This window comes from Diabrotica virgifera, chromosome 10, assembly GCF_917563875.1.
Source record: "Diabrotica virgifera virgifera chromosome 10, PGI_DIABVI_V3a".
Classification (NCBI taxonomy): Eukaryota; Metazoa; Arthropoda; class Insecta; order Coleoptera; family Chrysomelidae; genus Diabrotica; species Diabrotica virgifera.
Window position 1 is genome coordinate 136,231,246 of NC_065452.1, and position 20,402 is coordinate 136,251,647.

At 35.0% G+C, this 20,402-nt stretch overlaps 1 protein-coding gene across 2 annotated transcripts in view; it reads right to left on the reverse strand.

Annotated features, from left to right (window-relative positions):
* LOC114335085 (transcription factor Ken) overlaps positions 1 to 20,402 on the reverse strand; it is a 180,523-nt gene that overhangs the window by 137,649 nt on the left and 22,472 nt on the right. The window contains exon 1 of one of the 2 annotated variants that reach the window (XM_028285243.2): positions 7,131 to 7,670. The exons of the other annotated variant lie outside the window; for it this stretch is intronic. The gene's annotated coding sequence lies outside the window, so the exon portion shown is untranslated. Of the gene's footprint in view, positions 1 to 7,130; positions 7,671 to 20,402 lie in introns of those variants that run through there. 2 annotated transcript variants of the gene reach the window in all.

Below are 20,402 nucleotides of genomic sequence, written 5' to 3' on the forward strand. Positions count from 1 at the left end.
GCATGGGCTATCAATATTGTGTCTTCTGCATAACAGAGTATTTTTACTTCTTTCTTTCCCACTCTGTATCCTCTGCCTTTGTAGATGCTGTTGGCGATTTAATTGATGATTAAATTGAAAAGAATTGGACTCAATGAGTCCCCTGCCTTATTCCGTTGCCTATGTCTATAGATTCTGTAAGTTGTCCATCTATTCTACAGGAACTTCTCTATTATACAGAAGATGGTTTACATGTTTGGGTCTTGAAGCTTGCGGGGGCCCCAATATGTCAGTGGCCCCATCTTGTCGTCTAAGATATGTAAAAATGTGTCATTTTTATATTATTTTACACATACATGAAAGATGAAAAATGTAAGTTGTCATAAACAGTGCATGAATACACAGATAGCCCAGTAAATGACTGTTTTGGAGTGTAATTATCAGCGTCACGCCGGATTTGCTTGACAATTTGGATTTTGGTTCTACTTACCCTCCAATTGGGGGGTGAAAAACATACGTTTAAAATAAGTCCGGAAATTATTAAATTGACCAATTATAAGCAATGGTCCACTGCTTCGTTTGAGCGAGTCTACCACTTTCTGAAAAATTTTAGAGTGCATGTTGGACGCGTTTCCGCGTTCCGTGTCATTAACATATTTACGTTGTCGGACTAACGAAACGCAGCTGCAAATTTGTCGGACAAGACATCGACAATCTTTATTATTTAAATATAGGTATGTACTTTAAATTGAAAATTAAAAGTTTTGTAATAACAAAATCGTAGAGTCAGACACCCGCAAGATATTACTCTAGCGCGGTAGTTTTGTTATTACAAAATTATCAATTTTCAGTTTAAAGTACTTATATTTAATTAATAAAGCTTGTGGATCTCTTATCCGACAAATTTACAGCCGCGTTTCGTTAGTCCGAAAACATAAATATGTTAATGACGCCGGACGAGGAAACGCGTCCACCCTGCACTCTAAAATTTTTCAGAACGTGGTAGACTCGCTCATACGAAGCAGTTAAACCCATTTCAAAGGCATTTGTAATCATCTTCCAAAAAGACGATGTACTGTGGACTACAACTTTTGTTCAATATTTTTCGAGTTATTTGCGAGTAAAATTGTTTATTTTTCAACAAAAAAAAAACAAGTTTTTAGGCGGTCATTCGCAAATAACTCAAACATTTTTATCGAATTAAATATTATCAAAAAATATTTTGAGCGAAAATGTAGCTTATAAAAAAACAAAAAAATGGTCTATTCATGAAGTCAATCGACACAGTAAAAGCAAAGTTAAAGCTCATGAAAAATTGTTCTTATTCGTCCAATTCTAAATCGAATATTTCAACGTAAAATAACCAAGAAATGAACCACTTTTCGGGGAAAGCTCATTAACATTTTTTTTAAATGTTTAAAAAAGCTTTATTCTTATTTTTTAAAAAAAGCTTTATTTTTATTTTTTATAAAAGTTTCTAGGATCAAAACTAAGCGGGTTACGCTAAAAATTAAGTTGGTCCCTTTTTTGGTAAAGAAAATCGTGAAAATCTCCCCCTATAAAAAAAAGCTTTTTTTAAACACTTTCAAAAAGTTTCAATGAGTTTTTCCCGAAAAGTGCTTCATTTTTTGGTTATTTCACGTTGAAATATTCGATTTGGAATTTGACGAATAAGAATTTTAATAAGCTACAGCTTTGCTTTTACTGGGTCGATAGACTTCATTTTTTTTTATAGATAATCTACATTTTTGCTAAGAATATTTTTTCGATCAAATACTTACTTTTTGAGTTATTTGCGAAAAACCGCCTGAAAACGTGGTTTTCTTATCGATCAAAAACATTTTCACTCGCAAATAGCTTGAAAAGTGTTGACTTGACCACTTCGGTGGTGACACTGAAAATTACACAGTATCTCCGTATTTCACGTTCATTTACTAGGCTATAACACACACAAGTTTTTGTTACACAAGTCGCATTTCGTAATTTTTTAAAGGGGGCCCCATTTCCAATTCTGCGGGGGGGCCCCGACGGAGTTTGTTACGCCACTGTACATTTCGGTCCAGTAATAATAGTAAAGGTATGTATTTTTACAATTTTTATGGATAAGTAACATGGTATTATCTACATTTGCAATATTTTCAATTTGTATTGATTTTTGAAGCGTAAACACACTGAATTTCTTTAAAATCTATGAGGCGTTTATGCCAAAGCCACATATTTACATCGTGATTGACACAAGTGCCATTCCTCAATGGTATTCTTATGCAGGTTTCTTATTTAAAAATTGCGCAAATAAAAAGTTTATTTTAAAATATTCTATTGTAACTTTGTACTAGTGTGATGAACAATTCATTTTGTATTACAGCATAGAGTTTAAATCAATTTTATATAGCTAAAAATGGCGATCGATTTTTGGCGTTTATGCCATTTTTTTGTTGCACATGAATAGCAGAAGTAAAAAAATAATGGCCTTACTAAATGAAAATAAAACATATACCGAATCAGCACAAAATGATATACTGACTGACAATAATCCCCCTATATTTCCCTTAGAGGTTTATGACATTTATAATGCCAACATTGCAGAAGCTTTTAGCAATGGCATGATCATTTTTGAGGAACCACCAGACGTTGCAGTAGAAGAAGAAATATTTAGTCACGATCTCACATCATGTTTCAACTTAGCAGCAGATAATGGTTTGGATGCCGGTATAAGTAGTGATCAAAATAAGGAAAATACAAGCAATCAAAGCAATACGGATGTTGAACCAAATATTGACAGTGATTATGAATTATAATTCACTATTTATTATTAGATATCCACTTTTAAGTATTTCATATTTACTTTTAAGTATTTCATCCTAGCACCAAAACATGTTTAAAGAATTTAAGGTTTTGTTTTTAACTTAGAATGTATTTTTGATTAATAAAAAATAAACCCTATCAAAAATCTTCGTAATTTCATCATTTTTCTTGTTGGCATAAACGACAATTTTTGATTTTCGTTTCTTTTTTCATTAATGGCATATATCCCTTTTAAGCCCCATATGGACTAACCCTACAACGATGCGATCGACACAAACGCCAGAGGTAAGTTTGGCATATTCACCAATGTTATATCTTGATTGGATATAAGCGCCATTTTATAGTTTTTAATTTATTTCAGACAGTATTTTCAGCCACATTAATGTTCACAATATATTAAAATTTGAAAAAAAAAATCACCAATTTTTTTGAATCACTGTGCAGATAAGCAGAATTGGTATAAATAAAAATAATCAGTTTTTTGTGTTTCCTGAAAAATCAAGTTAATGTCGTTTATGCCGTTTTGGCTTGACAGCGTCGATATCTTCCTTTTCAGCCTGCATATTTGGCTGACTTTGATCATGACAATAAACCTTATTAATATTTTTGAAAGAAAGATATGGAGAAGGATCACCTTATACGAAAGGATAATAACAGAACACCTAGCAGAACACTTAGTGGAACTATGGTGGGACGTCGGCCGATAGGAAGACCACGGAAAACGTGGATAGACGAAGTTAGAACCGATGCTAAACAGATATTGAAGGTGAATAATTGTAGGTGAGCAGCAAAGGAAAGACATGCTTGGATGCGGATGCTGGGGGAAGCCAGGGCCCGACTTTTGTTGTAGCGCCATAAAAGAGAGAGGTCTCAATGACCGTAATGAGCCATAAAGGTTAATCTTCAGCACATTAAGGCATCTGACGCATTACTGATGCTATGGGAGTACTTGAGTAGGTAACTTGGGGCTCTAGAACTAGCCATATGATGAGTTAATAAAAATAAGCTGAAATTCTGGTTCAAAATGAGAATTTTTGAGGCTTCATAGCACCACAAGTGATAAAAATTGCCAAAACCATTGTATATAGAAGCAAACTAGTTCTCTATCAACTACATTTCCATAATGGCTCCCGTTAACGCTAATTACTGAAATCTGCATTTTTTATTTACTTAAATTTAAATATAAATGTCTTTCCTCTGAAGATTTTCAGGGACGAAGATAGCCATAAAAAGTCAAAGCATTAGTTTTGCTAATTTAAAAAGTACTAGAATAATAAATTGTACTATTTACATTAGATGCATATTCCAAAATTTTAGCGCATGAATAAATGCATATTTTATCGGCATGTGTTCTAATTGCGTAATTTTTGTAATTAGACAATACAATGAGCTCCACCAAAAATATGAAATTAGTGAAAGAATTTCTAGACAGAAAACAAAATGGTCCAGTGTGAAGTTACCAATCGTGCCGCAATATCATCACAACTTTCTAAATATATCAGTGGTCGTTTGCCAAAAGCAGATATGTCCATTTTTGGTACTTTTCAAGAGAGCAAATTCAAATTTCCACAACGGCCATAAAATTACAGTTTTTTCTTATATGCCAACTCACATAAATAGCTGTAAAAACATTAAACTTAAAACCAAATATGATATTTCTAAAACTGTGATTTTATGGACATCGTGGACATTTGAATTTGCTCTTCTGAAAAATATCGAAAGTGGACATATCAGCTTTTGGCAAACGGCCCCTCATATGCAGAGTACAATAAAAGGGTACAATAAAAGAATTTATAATTAAATTTTGGATATTATTTTGTTTTACTACAAATTTTTGGGGAGCAGCGAGCATGGTCAAAATCCAGAGCGTTTTTTCAAGGCCCTTCCATTGAGACCTTACCCTATAAAAAAGAGAGTCCCAGATTAACAGAAATGGAACTATTTTTAACAAATCTGGGCAAGTTTTAGGATATGCAGATGACTATGTCCATAGAATCTCTGACTGACGCCAGTCGTTCAGGGCTTCTGCACAGAGAATGGGTCTAAATAGAACTGCCCAAAAGATCAAATGTATTCTACTAGGTTAAGCAACCACATATCTAGAAGAATAATAATTGGCTATTTAGAACTGGAAGGTGTGGATACCTTCACATACCTAAGCTCACTATTGACTAAAGATAATAACGTCAGCGCACAAATTAAAAGAAGAATAGTGCTTGCTAATAAGTGTTAAGGCATGCAAAGACAAATTGCTTCAAAACTAGCCAGAAAAATTACTGACCATCTATAAAACAGTAATAAGACCAGTTCTAACATATGGAGCAGACACGTGGTCAATTACACAGAAGGGCCAATAACTGCTTAAAACTTTCGAGCGTAAAATTCTAAGAAGAGTACATATGTGGAGGAATAAAAGAGCAAGAGTTTGTGGCGCAGGCTTTACAACTTTGAGTTGTACAGAAGGTTGAAAACAGAAGGATACCAACTTAACTGCTTGTGAACGATTGTTAAAAGCATTTTATTCAGGATACAAAATAAACAATTTTATCAAAGAATATAAATAGAGTGTACCTATGGAATCTTTTTATGAGCTATTGTGTTCCAGTATGCCTTTTTTGAGTATTCTCTCTGTTTGCCCGATATTAAGTTTTAAAAAGCAGTATACACAATTTACTTCACTTCATAAATTAATCATTTATTGAAAATTATATTGCTAGTTCTTATAAGTTCGTGAATTTTTGTAGTATTGTAAACATTGTAGAAAGACTAGATAAGGTAGAACAATATAGAGGAGGAAAAATGCCAACGAAGCAACCAACAAGTATGTAAGTGATTTAATGTAAAAATCCAGAATATATGTAGAACGAAAAAGGTATAAAACGAGTGAATCCCAAATATTACTGATCAAGATTAAAGTCTAACCTATTTATTTTATGAATTGCAATTATAATAAACTATATTGAATGAAATTTGTTCCTGTAATTGTTACACGTGGCTTGCCAAAATACTATAATATAAAACACTAACACTACAACTACAACACTGTTTCTAATGTTCACAAAATATATTGTGGACATATACTTTGAATATGAATTTCCATCTAAAAACCGCTAATTCCATAAATAGTTTCAATAATGACGAAGATCTTGAAGCATTGTACAAATCTAAAGTAATTTTATAAAATACCAGGACCCCAACCTATATTATCAACCATTGCCAAGATAAAAAATGGTCAATATTTCTGATACAATTACTATTTACTATTTATTTTTAGTTCCTTCTACTACAGTTAAGTTAAAAATGAAATTGGGAAGTGTATTCTTATACATGGAATGCAGATTTTTGGAGGCCAAACAATAAACAACCTTATTTTTTGTCTTTGTTTAAAATAATACCAATTAGATTTTTTTTAATATATAGGAGAATATTTTCTATCGTGAATATTACTATTTAACACCATAATATATGCATATGGAGAAAGGATTGTTAATAAGAGCTACAATTAAAACTTGCTCAGTCATATTTCGAAAACTAAGTAAGTAAATATCTAAATATCTAATTTTATTAGTTTTGTATGATTTGGAACTGATATGGAGGAAAATACTGAAAGAAAAATGGAGAAACAACTATCCTTTATGTTGAGACATTTTTGATGTATCTGGAAGGGTATGAGTTGATGTATCTGGAAGGGAGAAAAAGAAGAAATGAAAGAAATGTTCAATTGTGGTGATCGGCAATTTATGTCAGCTGTAGAATAAAATAAAAAAATTTAAAGAATCATTGTAAATAATACAGAAAATTACTTAGAATGTAGGGTATAGAACAAAAGAAAAGGGTGAAATTTTGTGTGTTAAAGTAAAGATATGTAGAAGATCAATAAAATTAGTGTGCATATATGTAAAATTTATCCTTCTTTTAAAAATCACGTTAAAAAGTCTTGATTTTAAATATAAGTAGGTAGAAGAGTTGAAATGGAATTGAGAAATTGTAACAGCTGCAGAAAAACCGAAGAGAAATGAAAGGAAGGGGTGGGAATTTGTTTATATCCAACAAAATATGTTAAAATGACTGGTTACAGACGAATCGAGTATCGTTTTGTTAATTTCGAAAGTAAAAATATTTAAGGAGAAATAATGGAATAATGCAAAGTTTTCTAATGGTTAATAGATATTTAATGAATGGTGATGTAATAAAAATAATAGAAAAGAGAGTTACATAATATAAACTGAAAGCAGTTCAGTAATTCCACGAGGCGCGCGAAACAATGCGCGAAAATAATAGCTCACGTAACAAGCAACAGGTTGTCTTAGCTTAGCTTAGAGGGTAAAAATAGTGTTGTAACCTACCCGGAGTAAAATTTAGTCCTTAAGGGGTTCCCGCGGGTTGTATATCCTGGGGGTGGGCGCGAGCACCAAAATAGAGTACACCACCATACCACTGAGCCATAGCTCCACCACACTACCACTACAGAATCGCCGTAACCAGATGCACCGCGCTCAATCGCGTCTTCTCGCTGTCCTGCCCTCGCGTCGAGTGTTGTGTATTTTTGGGGCACGAGTTTTCAACACTAGGTTGCGCCACAAATGAAAGTAAAAGTGAACTGACTCGAGTCGGAGCCTTCACAAATGCACGGTGTGTATTCAAGCAAGTCTCCTGAAGTCCTGACTGAAATTCAGTCGTCGTTTGTCGGTGACAACGTCGCTAGCGACGCTCTTTACTCAAAATCAAATCTAACACTTTACCTCGATGATACATCCCAAATATAAGTTACATTAACTTTGCTCACTAAATCACTCATATTGCTACATAATAATTCCTCATTTCTCTATAATTTCCCACCTTTTCTTTTCCTCCCACCACTGCGCACACTGCTGGCTCACTGGCAGCCCGTAATTAACTCTTTCTCTAGTACTTTCAAGGTCGCAAAGAGCGAGTATCGCGATTTTTAGCTACTCTCTGCCCAATGTACTATTTACAATAATTTCAAACTAGTTATTTATCTCATGTATCTGATCGTATATTATTATATTTTAGTATGTCGCAGTATTATTATTTATGTGTATTAATTTTTCGTCTTTCACAGTGGCGTAGCGTGAGTGTCGGCCGCCCGGGGCGGAAGATAATTTTGCCGCCCTCTTGTTTAGGTATTTTAATTTATTGTGTACTATACATTACATACATTAATTATAGAAAACTTTTCGGTGAGAACAGTATCATTATTTTGCATTATACAGGTTGGATTAAATAAGAAAGTTTATCTAAGTTACAATCACGTTTATTAATACAAAAATTCTTTTAATTTAACCAATTAGATACATTGATATAACTTAGGCACTTATTACTTCAGATTAGGTACACCTTGACGATCGAGAAAATTAAATAAAATCAATTTTTAATTAGAACTAGAACAGCGATACTCAACCTTTTTCTTTCCTGGACCACATAGTAGCTATTGCCACAGCTTGCGGGCCGCAATCAAGATGAAGTAGTATACAGGCTATTTCATTGGGAAACGGAAATACTTGAATGGTGAATAGAGGTAAATGAGGCGGTTCTAGATATACTAAATTTATTGCTCCACCGACTTTATAACCGAGTTACAGGGTGTTTTATCGATGTTGCCCATTTCTTTCTGGAGCCATAACTTTAGAACCACCTTGTATATTGTTTGATATTTGGTACACATATAATCACATTTAGAACCCAAACCACCCAACTACTAATCACAAGAAAAATCCAGGTCCGGATTAAATAAAATTATAGATCCATTGTGACCTTGAAACAACATCCTGGATATTGAAAGTTTCAAAACCCGTTTGCACATTTGAAAAGAGCTTTAATTTTGAAATTATGTCGAAATTAAGAACTCGAACTTTCAAAACAAAAATTTCGATATAATTTCAAAATTATATATATATATATAAATTCAAAATTGAAGCAAGCAATTAACTTAGTTTTTCGTGCTCTTTTCAAATGTGCAGACAAATTTTGAAAATATTAATATACAGGGTGTTGTTTCAAGGTCGGAATTATTTTATTTTTTTTTGTTAATCCGGACCTGAATTTTTCATGTGATTACTAAATGAGTCGTTGTAATGTAGTAAAGTATTGATTATTTTTAAAATGAGTATTTGTTCATTAACTTTAATAATTTATTATTAAAAGTTAATAATACCTTGCTTTTTAATCAGAGTTCTTGAAAATTTCAATATAATTTAAAATTAAAGTCATTAAATTATCTGCCTCACGCCCAAACACGCCTCAAACACATCGGCACACTATCAAATAATTTGAAAAACACGTTAAATTTGACAAATAATTTGATAACAAGGCCTTTTAGTTAGCCTTCGGGCCGCATAAAAACGCTAGAGGGCCGCATGCGGCCCGCGGGCCGCAGGTTGAGTATCACTGAACTAAAACGATACTATAATGTTATATTTTTATTTTTATTGAAAAGTAATATGAGTATTTGTTAGAATGTAAAACAAAACCTCCGTCTTCAATTAAAAATTTATACGTCTACTTTTTTTAAGAGCAAAGTCTTTTATTGCATCGTCAATGTCTATCTCATCACACACCCCTTGCTCAATAGACAAAATAGCCAAATTAGTTAGTCTTAGAGTACTCATTGTCGATCTTAAATCATTTTTAATCAATTTCAATTTTGAAAAACTCATCTTACAGCTGGCATTGCTTATAGCAACTGTGAAAAATATTCGGAACATTATTAAAATATTGGGCAGAGTTTCTTCCAGCTTGGATTTACCAATAAATTTAAATAATTCAAGTGTCTGCATTAATCAATTTCGTTGCCTGTAGCAGCAACGAAAGTCCGCAGTCGAAGTTTTTCCAGCTTGAAACCCTACTCGTCAATTTCGTCAGATGCGTAGTCTAGGTCTAGATTACATTCAGTGTTGTCTGGATCTAATAATATACCCGGCGTTCCATAAGAAAAATTATCCGTTCAATTATGTAGCTGTTGAAACGCTCACGAATTTCTACAATAACTCTATCTAACGAAGAAAACAGCTTTCGTCTCAACTCATTTTCACAAAAGTTATCACCTCTAGTTCCGTCATCAAAAATATGCCTTCTTGTTATGCGCCTCCGAGGTTTTATGGAAATTCGAAGTTCTTCACACATATTTTTTGCATAACCTACAGCGCCATTTGCCCATTCCTCTGTTTTCTCTGTCAATATCATCTGCAAAGCATTTACTTTCTGAGCACACAATCTTATCTCAAGTCCCCTTGTTTGTAAATATTTTTGTGCATTATTCACTTCATGTAGCGCAGGTTGCCACAGGCCCAAAAAACAAAGAAAGGAAAATGACTGCATCGAAACTAGTAAAGCACTTGCATCTGTCCTCGTGTTTAAGCTTTCACCTGCCTCTGTCAGTTTTTCCAAAGTGACGAGAATGTCTTTGTAATGATGCCATGTCACATTTACAGCATCGCCTCTTGCACTCCACCGTATGTCTTGAATCCTTCTTTTGCCTGTAGCTGCTATCAGAACTTCCCAACGATGTATCGATGAGAAAAAAAAAAAAGAATAGCAACGTTCTAAAGTGCCGAAAAAAGTTGTGCTGATTGTTAGTCATAAACGGGGAATTTCCACAAGTCAGGATAGACGTTGTTGCCAGTCGCTACAAAATATCATTCAAAGAAAAGGAATTCCCCGAATTCGTCACAAAATAAGTAATGAAAAATTCCGTGCTTCTTTCAATCGGTCCAAATTTGTAGTTGCGATAAAAATATAAAATGGTTCAAATACTTACAAAATATTTTTATTATTTATTTTTAAATTTTGCCGCCCCCTAAAAAGTGCCGCCCCTACTACGCTACGCCACTGGTCTTTCACAATTTCGCTTCAACGTCAAAGGGCAGTTAGTAATTCTTTAATTTATATAATATCCTGTTCTTCTTGATTTACCTATTTACGAATGTTGGCGATCATCGTGGCAATCTTCCTTTTATCTGCAGCAGCGCGGAAAAGCTGCACAGATGTTGTGTTGAACCAGGTTCTGAGGTTATTTAACCAGGATGTTCTTCTTCTTTCTGGACCTCGCTTTAAACATATTTTCCTCGCAGGATTGCGTGTAGAAGTGCATATCTCGATTCGTTTCGCATAATGGGTCCGAAGTATTGTAGCTTTCGAGATTTAATGGTTACTCCAGGAAAATAAGCAAGAAATAGACCATGTTCGGGACACTCAAAGATCCAGGTAGCTGACTACTTTTTTAGTTATTGTAGACCTATATAGGATGAAAACCTACCTGTTTCCTGTCTAGAGTTCACAGCCTTTTTTTTATTATTAACGATTTAGTGCAAAAAACGCAATTTTTTCGATTTTTTGCACTCCATTAAAAGCTAAATAGTTGCCATAAGACTACAAAATTTAATTTTTTAGAACATTGAAAAATCTTCAAAATGCCGATTTTTCAAAATTAAAAAGTCAATTTGTTGCTTGGCAAGCAGCAAAATAAGTGAAAATCGTTATCTGTTAATAACTTTTACTAAGACTAACTTAAAACTTTAGTGCTTCTCCAAAATTTGGGTATTGGGGTAGGTAGATACTTAACAAACCCTCAAAATTTGAGACCGATCCATTAATTAATTTAAAAGTTATTCTATTTGTTTATCCCATAGACCTTTGTTTTGCAATAACATACTTAAGACAGCAAGTAATGAAGATAGGACAATTCTGCGTATGCCAAATGAAAGTAGGAGAGTAATATGTACCACCAAAATGTATTGTATAAATCTGGATCCTTTGACCCCACCAAGAGTTAGATTAACCAATAACTCGAATAGTCGCTATCTTCTAGCCAGATTAAGGGAACCGGATATCTTAAAAGCCATTAAACTTCATCTTGCTTATCTACACGACCAACCAGCTTCAGCGTTTTACGTGGATTTACCAACACAAGCGTTAAACTCTTTTTGGCTTCCGAGGGACTTCCCACTAAGACTGAAGATCTACGACGAATTCTGCTGGAATTTAACAACGCCTATGGGATTGGTCCAGATGAGGTGGAAGCTGATCTTGATGCTTATAGGTCCTTTTTTACTTCTGAAAGAATTATACACCTGCAAAAATCAAGGGAATGTCACCGCAATTACTATTCCGCTGCCTCTCCAAAACGAAATTTTTAAACATCACGACGTGTTCTAAGGGACTAGAATCCTCAAATTCAAATTGTTTTAATGATAACAACTTTAGCATGGTTCTGATTAATATTCGTTCTATAAGATACAAAACTAATGAATTGTTTTTGTTCCTAGAGGAATTAGGATTTCCCACGGTAGTTGCGGTTACAGAGCACTGGCTTAAAGTCAACGAGCCTTTTTTTGTAGATAAATACACCACAATTGCTAGGTACGATCGTCCAAGCTCAGCTTATGGGGGGACACTAATTCTGTCTACGAGTAATGATTTTTCTTTGGTAACAAAATATGACTTTTTGTTAAGTGAAGCCTTCTTTGAGTTTTCCTTAGTTTACAATAAGAATCTTAATCTTTATATTATTTGCATTTATAGATCACCTGACTCTTCCGTGGAACTATTTTTTCAGAACCTGCTAAATTTGTTAGAAGACCTGCCCCATAAAAGTAGAAAAATTTTATGCGGGGACTTTAACATTGATTATGCTGCTGCTTGTGCTACACAAATATCCTTGGTCAACATATTTGAATCGTATGGTCTAACAATGCACGTTGATTCTCCTACAAGGATTACAAAACTTCATCTACCATAATTGATTATCAGTGACGGTTTATCCACTGGGCGCTTGGGGCGGGCGCCCAGGGGCCCGGGCCCCGGAGGGGCTCGAAGGGGCCCGTTCCTTTTAATTAAAAAAAAATAAAGTCGCTAAATAATTTACATATTCTTCGAAAAAAATTGCATACGCAGATACGCCAATACACTGCAAACGTCTTTAACCTATTGTTACATCTTTTCACACAGTGAACTGATCTATACACAGTGCCGTAGCCTAGCCCCACAGGGGACCCGTGTCAGTGTTTGTGGCGGGGCCCTTTTCCAAAAACTACAGAAAGTTGTCAGATGTCGCCATGTCATTGATTAAAAACTACCCAGTTATTGGGTAAAAACTGTTTCTAATAATTTCATTTTTAATTGTGGGGAATAATATCTAATAATTTATCTCACTTTTCGGCTTTAAAATAAGTTCTTTTGAAATAGGAACAAAATAAGTCCATTTAAAATAGTTAAACGAAAGACAAAAATAGATATACATAAATCTAATTTATAGATAAAGAATAGATTATTCTCGAAAATGCCAATACCCAAACAATAGGTACACACTCTTTCAAACATTCAAAAGTAAAGCGATTACAAAAATTGCAATTTGGAATTATACAGTGGTCTCTAAGGCTAGCACTCCACTTGCGATTTGCAGTCGCAGCGACAAAAAAATCGTGGTCGCAGAAAATCTATAGTCTAGAAAATTAGTCGCTGTTTTCAGAATCGCGAATTGAATGCTACAAAGATGTAACATCAGCTTTTAGATGTTTTTTTAATCTAGAGACAAAGAAGAAGTCAAGATGTCAATTAATACTTTATGCGAGAAACATAAAAACGATACTGATGAAACCATACCCTTTCATAATGAAATTACCCATTTTGTAACGATATGCCAAAATTTGAATAAACATCATACAATTTATGAAAAATTTGATTCTTCCAGGATTTCAAAGCAACTTTTCCCAATATTTTAACTTTACTGCAAATTTATTTGACGATACCAATTTCTAATGCGTCCGGCGAGCGGTCTTTTTCGGCTTTAAAAAGAATAGAAACATATTTAAGGTCAAATTTGGGTCAAGAAAACCTAGACGCATTATCACTATTGTATATAGAGACTGAAGAACTGGAGAAACTGAATTGTAATAATATTATGTGGCAGTTTGCGAATGCCAAGTCAAGAAAAAAAGTGATCTAATTTTTGTCTTGATGTATTTTTTAGAATATTTTTTTGGCTTGTCATGTGTTGTTTTGTGGAACTTCCTATTTTTTATTTATGTTTTTAAATGTATTTTTTGGATTTTTTTTACATTTGCTATTCTTCTTGCTTGTTAAACAAATATTTTTGGACTTTACAATAAACCTTTATAGTTAATGCATGTGGTTTCTTGTTACAAAACTGACAACGAATAGCAATGAAGGTGGCCCCTAAACCTGCAGCGCCCAGGGCCCGAAATTAGGTTAAACCGGTACTGTTGATTATACTGTCTCAGATTTCTCACCCCTTGATGTCCACTCTACAATTATTAATGCTGGACTATCTGATCATGAAGCAGTTTATACGAAGTTTAATATCTTCAGCAAACCCTCCTCGAAAACCCGACGTTCAGGCAGGATTTTTTCCACCCGGAACTTTCGTAAATTCCAAAATTTATGCTTAACCTCTGAGTGGCGCTTTATTGCTATGGACGTGGATAATAATTTCAGTGATTTTTTAGATAAGCTTTTATGTATCTTCAATAATGCATTTCCTTTAATTGCAATTAAGCCAAAACATCGCAAACCCTGGACTACTAGAGATATCCGAATATCTTCCAAGAATATGCGTTCTCTTCTCTATATCAAGAAATTTACTACCAACGTCTCTATCACTGAACATATTATCACCAAGTACAGGGCAACCTATCTTAAACTTATAAAATCAGCTAAAAAAGTCTACTACCAAAACCGTCTGGGAAGCTCTACAAGTGTTGCAAAAGAAACTTGGTCCATAATAAAAGATCTTCGAAATAAAACGCACACTGCTCAAATAGTTTCCCTTCCAGACCCTGAAAATCTAAATGAATACTTTGTTAATGTGAGTAAAAATATTACATCAACTATTTTGCCACAACAAGATCCCATTTCCTATCTCCCTAATTCAAGAAAGGTCTCGAATTCATTCTTTATAAAACCAGTCAATAAATCTGAACTGATCCAAACAATCAATAGTATCAAAAGCAAATCTTCCTGTAGTACTGATGGTCTATCGATAAAAAAATTTTCTAATCTTCCAGAAAATGTGTTAGAAGTCCTCATCTCACTAATTAATGATTCTTTTGAGAAAGGTAAATTTCCAAAGTGCCTAAAGACAGCCATCATTATTCCTCTTCATAAGGGTGGTGAAATATCTAATACCTGCAATTATAGACCTATTTCACTACTACCGGTACTCTCTAAAATTATTGAGAGACTCATAAAAGCCCGACTTATGTCCTTTCTAGTTGAAAACAACATTTTATCACAAAATCACGGCTTTTTAAATAATAAATGCACCACTGATGCCATGTTTTCTGTACTACATGAGGTTTATCAAGCACTGAACAATAATCTTCATACTGTCACCGTTTTTTGTGACTACGCCAAAGCTTTTGATTGTGTAAATCACAACATTTTGATAAAAAAACTAAATTTCTACGGAATTCGAGGTATTTCTTTAGATTGGTTCCAATCTTACTTGGATGATAGGAAACAACTGGTTAGAGCAAATGATACAGACTCTAGTCTCAAAAACATTGTATGTGGGGTACCTCAAGGTTCAGTATTGGGTCCTCTATTTTTCCTTATCTTTATTAATGACATCACTAGTTTAAAAATCGATGGAAAAATCTTTCTTTTTGCTGATGATACCAGTATCACTTGGAGCAACTCAAACATTGTAACTCTTCATGCTACTATAACTTCTGATCTACTTACAATAAAAACCTGGTCTGACTCTAATTTACTCTCATTTAACGTAGATAAAACAGTAGCATTGTCTTATAAAGGAGCTCTTCAACCCTTACCTCTTAATAACAGCCAAATCAGTACCGTTGATTCTGTAAAATTTCTTGGTATTTTTTTAGACAGCAACCTTAAATGGTCCCTCCATATCGATTTGTTAAGAAAGAAACTATATTCAGCTTGCTATGCTATAAGATCTGTTTCGAATGAACTCAATCTAGCATCTTCCAAAATAACATATTTTTCTTTGTTCGAGTCGCATCTTCGTTATGGTCTTCCTTTTTGGGGTTCTGGTACAGCTGCCCAATTCGATGTTATTTTCAAATTACAAAAAAGAGCAATAAGATATCTGTTTGGCCTCAGAAGAACAACACATTGCAGAAATTACTTCAAAGATCACGGAATTTTAACCCTTCCATCTTTGTATATTTTAGAAACTGTTTGCTTAATTCGTAAACATCTACATGTCTTTCCACCAAGACCTAACCATGACTACTTCACGAGAAATTCTACGTTTAACGTCTATTTGCCAACCCCGTCCTGGGAGTTAGTAAAGAAATCTATATTATACTCCGCAAAAAAACTTTAAAACCATCTCCCTCTACAACTTAAATCTGCAGCATCTTTCCCCAAATTCCGTAAACTGACAAAAGCCTACGTATCTGAAAGACAATATTATTCAGTAGAAGATTTTCTTAATCAATTTTATGCACATATGTTCGTTTACGATATATAATATAAATTATTTGAAATTGTTTGCAAAGTTTAAAGCGTTGTATTATTATGTGATTAAGCTTGTTTTCGAAGAAATGTGCCAATGTTTCATGTGCCAATTCGATCAAATCAAATCTTGTCCATCCAAAAAGAGAGTTCTACACAGTGGCGGATCCGGGAGGGGGGGGGGAGGGCGGGCGATCGGCCTCCCTCTCAAACCAAGTGATTTAATTTTCTTTTTAATTTATATATAAAGATTATGGCCCAACACCGAAAGGTATCAATGGGTCTACTGATTAAGTAAGTAAGTATATAAAGATTATAAAAACATTCATTTATTTTTATAGAAATTTAGCCAATCGGCCCTCCCCCTTAGCGATGCTGGATCCCCCGCTGGTTCTACACGATTAAATTTGTGTGCAAAAGCTCTCACTTTGTACAGTTTGTCCAACAGAAGTTAGATACGTAGATCTTGCATCACACCAAATTCACAGGGGTATCTGAGTCAGCAAGTCTTCTTCTTCTTATTGATGTGTCTATTCGTGACGATTGTTGGCGATCATCATGGCTATCTTTATCTTTTCTGCAGCAGTCCGAAAAAGCTGCAAAAATGTGTTGAACCAAATTCTGAGGTTCTTTAACCAGGAAGTTCTTCGTCTTCCTGGACTTGGTTTCCAAATATTTTCCCTTGTGGAATTGCTTTTAGAAAGGCATATCTGGATCATTTTGTATAATGTGTCCGAAGTATTGTAACTCTCGAGATTTTATGATAGTCAGTACCTCTCGGTTCTTCTTCTCTGAGGACCTCCTCATTTGTGACTCGGTCAGTCCACGGGATTTTAAGTAATATGAGAGAGGTTGTGGCTCTTGAAGAAGGCTTAGTGGCGCATAGTGAGAAATCAAATAGATTACATCATGATTAATAAAAGATTCTGTAACAGCATAACATCAGTCAAGACATATCCAGGAGCTGATATCAAGTCAGACCATAACCCACTGATTGGCAAAATTAAGCTCAGGCTAAAGAAGGTTAGACGTTGTGTCAATCCAAAATTCGACATCAGGCTATTAAAAGACCAAAACACAGAACAAAGTGCTAAACAGTATATACAGACCAACTTGAATATCGTATTCAATTGGATGTAATGGACCAGAAGATAGAAAAGTTGCACACAGTTTCACAAAACATACGTGAGATATTCCTCAAACCACCAAAAATAAAGAAGAAATCGTGGATGACAAACGAGATTTTAGATATGATGGAAGAGAGGCGAAAGTCCAAAGATCAGGACATGTCATTATACAAAAGAATAGATAAAGAGATCAAAAAAGCAATTAGAATAGCTAAGGATACACGACTAAGAGAACAGTGTGCGGAAATCTAGCAATTGCAACATAAACACGATTCATTCAATATGCACAAAAAAGTTAAAGAAGCTGCAGGCTTATACAAACCTAGAAGAGTTGGGTGTTTGGCAGATAACCAAGGCAAACCACTGTTAAGTGTGGAAGAAATATGTGGAAGTAACTTTTGCAGATGAAAGGCAGAATACCTTTGAAGACACTGAATGCCAAACAGGACCCCCAATTAACATTGAAGAAGTCACGTCAGCTATTAAAACAATTAAAGATGGTAAAGCTGTAGGGGGGCCTGACCAGTTTTATGTAGAATTCCTAAAACTAATGGATGAACAAGGAATAAAATGGATAGCAACTGTATTCAACAAATTATACGTAACTGGAAAAATACCCCAAATCTGGTTAAAGTCGACCTTCGTAACTTTACCCAAAAAAGTAAATGCCAAAACATGTGAAGAGTACAGAACAATTAGCCTAATGAGCCACTTACTCAAAACGTTTCTGAAAGTGATACACGGCAGAATATATAAAAAATGCGAAGAACAGGTATCATGGACGCAGTTTGGGTTCCGCGATGCCTTAGTCACCCGAGAGGCTCTATTCGCTGTCCAAGTGCTTATGCAAAGATGCAGGGACGTTGACTGTGACGTGTATATTTGTTTTATCGACTACAAAAAGGCGTTTGATAGAGTAAAACATGATAAACTCATAAACATCTTGAAAGAAACGGGAGTAGATGATAGAGACTTGAGAATCATATATAATTTGTATTACAACCAAACTGCCAATATTAAAGTGGATGACCAATTGACAGAGGCAGTCTCCATAGATAGAGGAGTGAGGCAAGGATGCATCCTGTCCCCGGTGCTGTTTAATATATACTCTGAATGTATCTTCGAGCAAGCGCTGGGAGAACTACAGGAAGGCGTATTAGTCAATGAAGTGCGTCTGAACAACATTAGATATGCCGACGACGCTGTAGTTTTTGCAGACAGTCTAGACGGTTTGCAAAGAATAATGTCGCGCATATCAGATATAAGTAGAGAATACGGAAATACGGACTTGATCTCAATACGAAAAAAAAAACAAAGTACATGGTAGTCAGTAAGCGCGAAATATTAAATACACAGCTTTTGGTTAACCAACAACTAATTGACAGGGTCGACAGCTACACATACCTTGGTACCAACATAAACAGCCAGTGGAACCACTCAAGTGAAATAAAACAACGCATAGAAAAAGCGAGATCAGCGTTCATAATGATGAAGTCTCTTTTCAGAAGCCACGATTTATCTCTTGCTACCAAAATCTCTATCATCAGATGCTATGTATTTTCTACGTCATTATACAGAGTAGAGGCCTGGACACTTTCCGAGGCTTCTTTGAGAAAACTCGAGGCATTCGAGATGTGGTGTTACAGGCGCATTTTGAGAATTTCGTGGGGGTCGTGTGACTACTGTTGAGGTTCTACGTAGAATAGGCAAGGACTGCGAGATTATTAACACAATCAAAGAGCGCAAACTAGAATATCTTGGCCATGTTATGAGGAATGAACAGAGATATGGCTTGTTGCAACTCATTCTTCAAGGTAAGGTATTTGGAAAGATAGGACCAGGGAGAAGAAGAATATCTTGACTTCAAAACCTGAGAAAGTGGTTTAATACATCGACAACCGGACTATTCAAAATAGCAGCAAGCAAAGTTAGGATAGCCATGCTGATCGCCAACATCCGGAACGGATAGGCACCTTAAGAAGAAAGAAAGAAGGCTTCCATCCGTTTGGAGGTGGATCTAGCTTTACCGATGCGCGCGCTTATCTCTTGATTGTTGGTCTATTCTTCATTTATTATGGTGCCGGGATAGTTATAGTGCGTCACTCTTTCTACTGGGTTTTGGTCGATGTAGAGGCGTAGAGCTGAACTTCTGTAAGCGTTTTCTTGCTAATTATTATCATAAGCTTTGTCTTCTTTACGTTTATATTGAGTCCATTTATTTGTAATACGTGATTTAGCTCATAATTACTTGTAGGTCTTCTAGGTTGTCCACAAATACTATGGTGTAATCTGCATAATATCTGATGTTGTTTAGCCGGTACTCGTTTAGTAGAATACCTTTTTCAGTTTCGTGCAAAGTTTCGGTAAATATTCTTTCAGAGTATCTAGAGATTCAGGATCAGATGAGACAAAATACAGCCTTGCCTGACTCCACACATGATTTTCACATATTCGGTATGTTCACCTTCAACTCTGAAATTTGCTGTCTGACTCCAGCAAAAGTTTCTAATTATTTTTAGATCTTGGTTGTTAATTCCTGGTTTTTAAGTATTTGCATCATCTTGGCGTGCTGTACCGATCAAACTCTTTCTCGTAATCAACCAGGTATGCGTATACGTCGCAATTGACCTTTCTGCTTCTCTGGAAAAAGACTTGTAGTATTTAGAACAAAGCCTCTTAAACTGGTTGGGGAAAATTGGACTTTCACACAGCTTGTTAATTCTCTTAGGGATTATATTTATCAACAATTTTAGGAGTTGACTCATGAGGCTTATCGTACGATCTCTCTGTATCTGTAGAGTAGGGGAGTGTGAGTCAAGTCCCACAGCACTTAGGCCACAATTGACCCATTGTACATCCTCCCAGGGGATTGTCGTCCTTAGTTCATTATCCATCCTGCCATTTCCAGGAAGGTGGACAAATCACCTGGTGACATCTCCCGAATGTCGGCAGGTGTAGGCCAAGGCTCGCCGAACGCATACTCTCGTATTGACGATAACTCCGGACATTCACATAGGACATGCT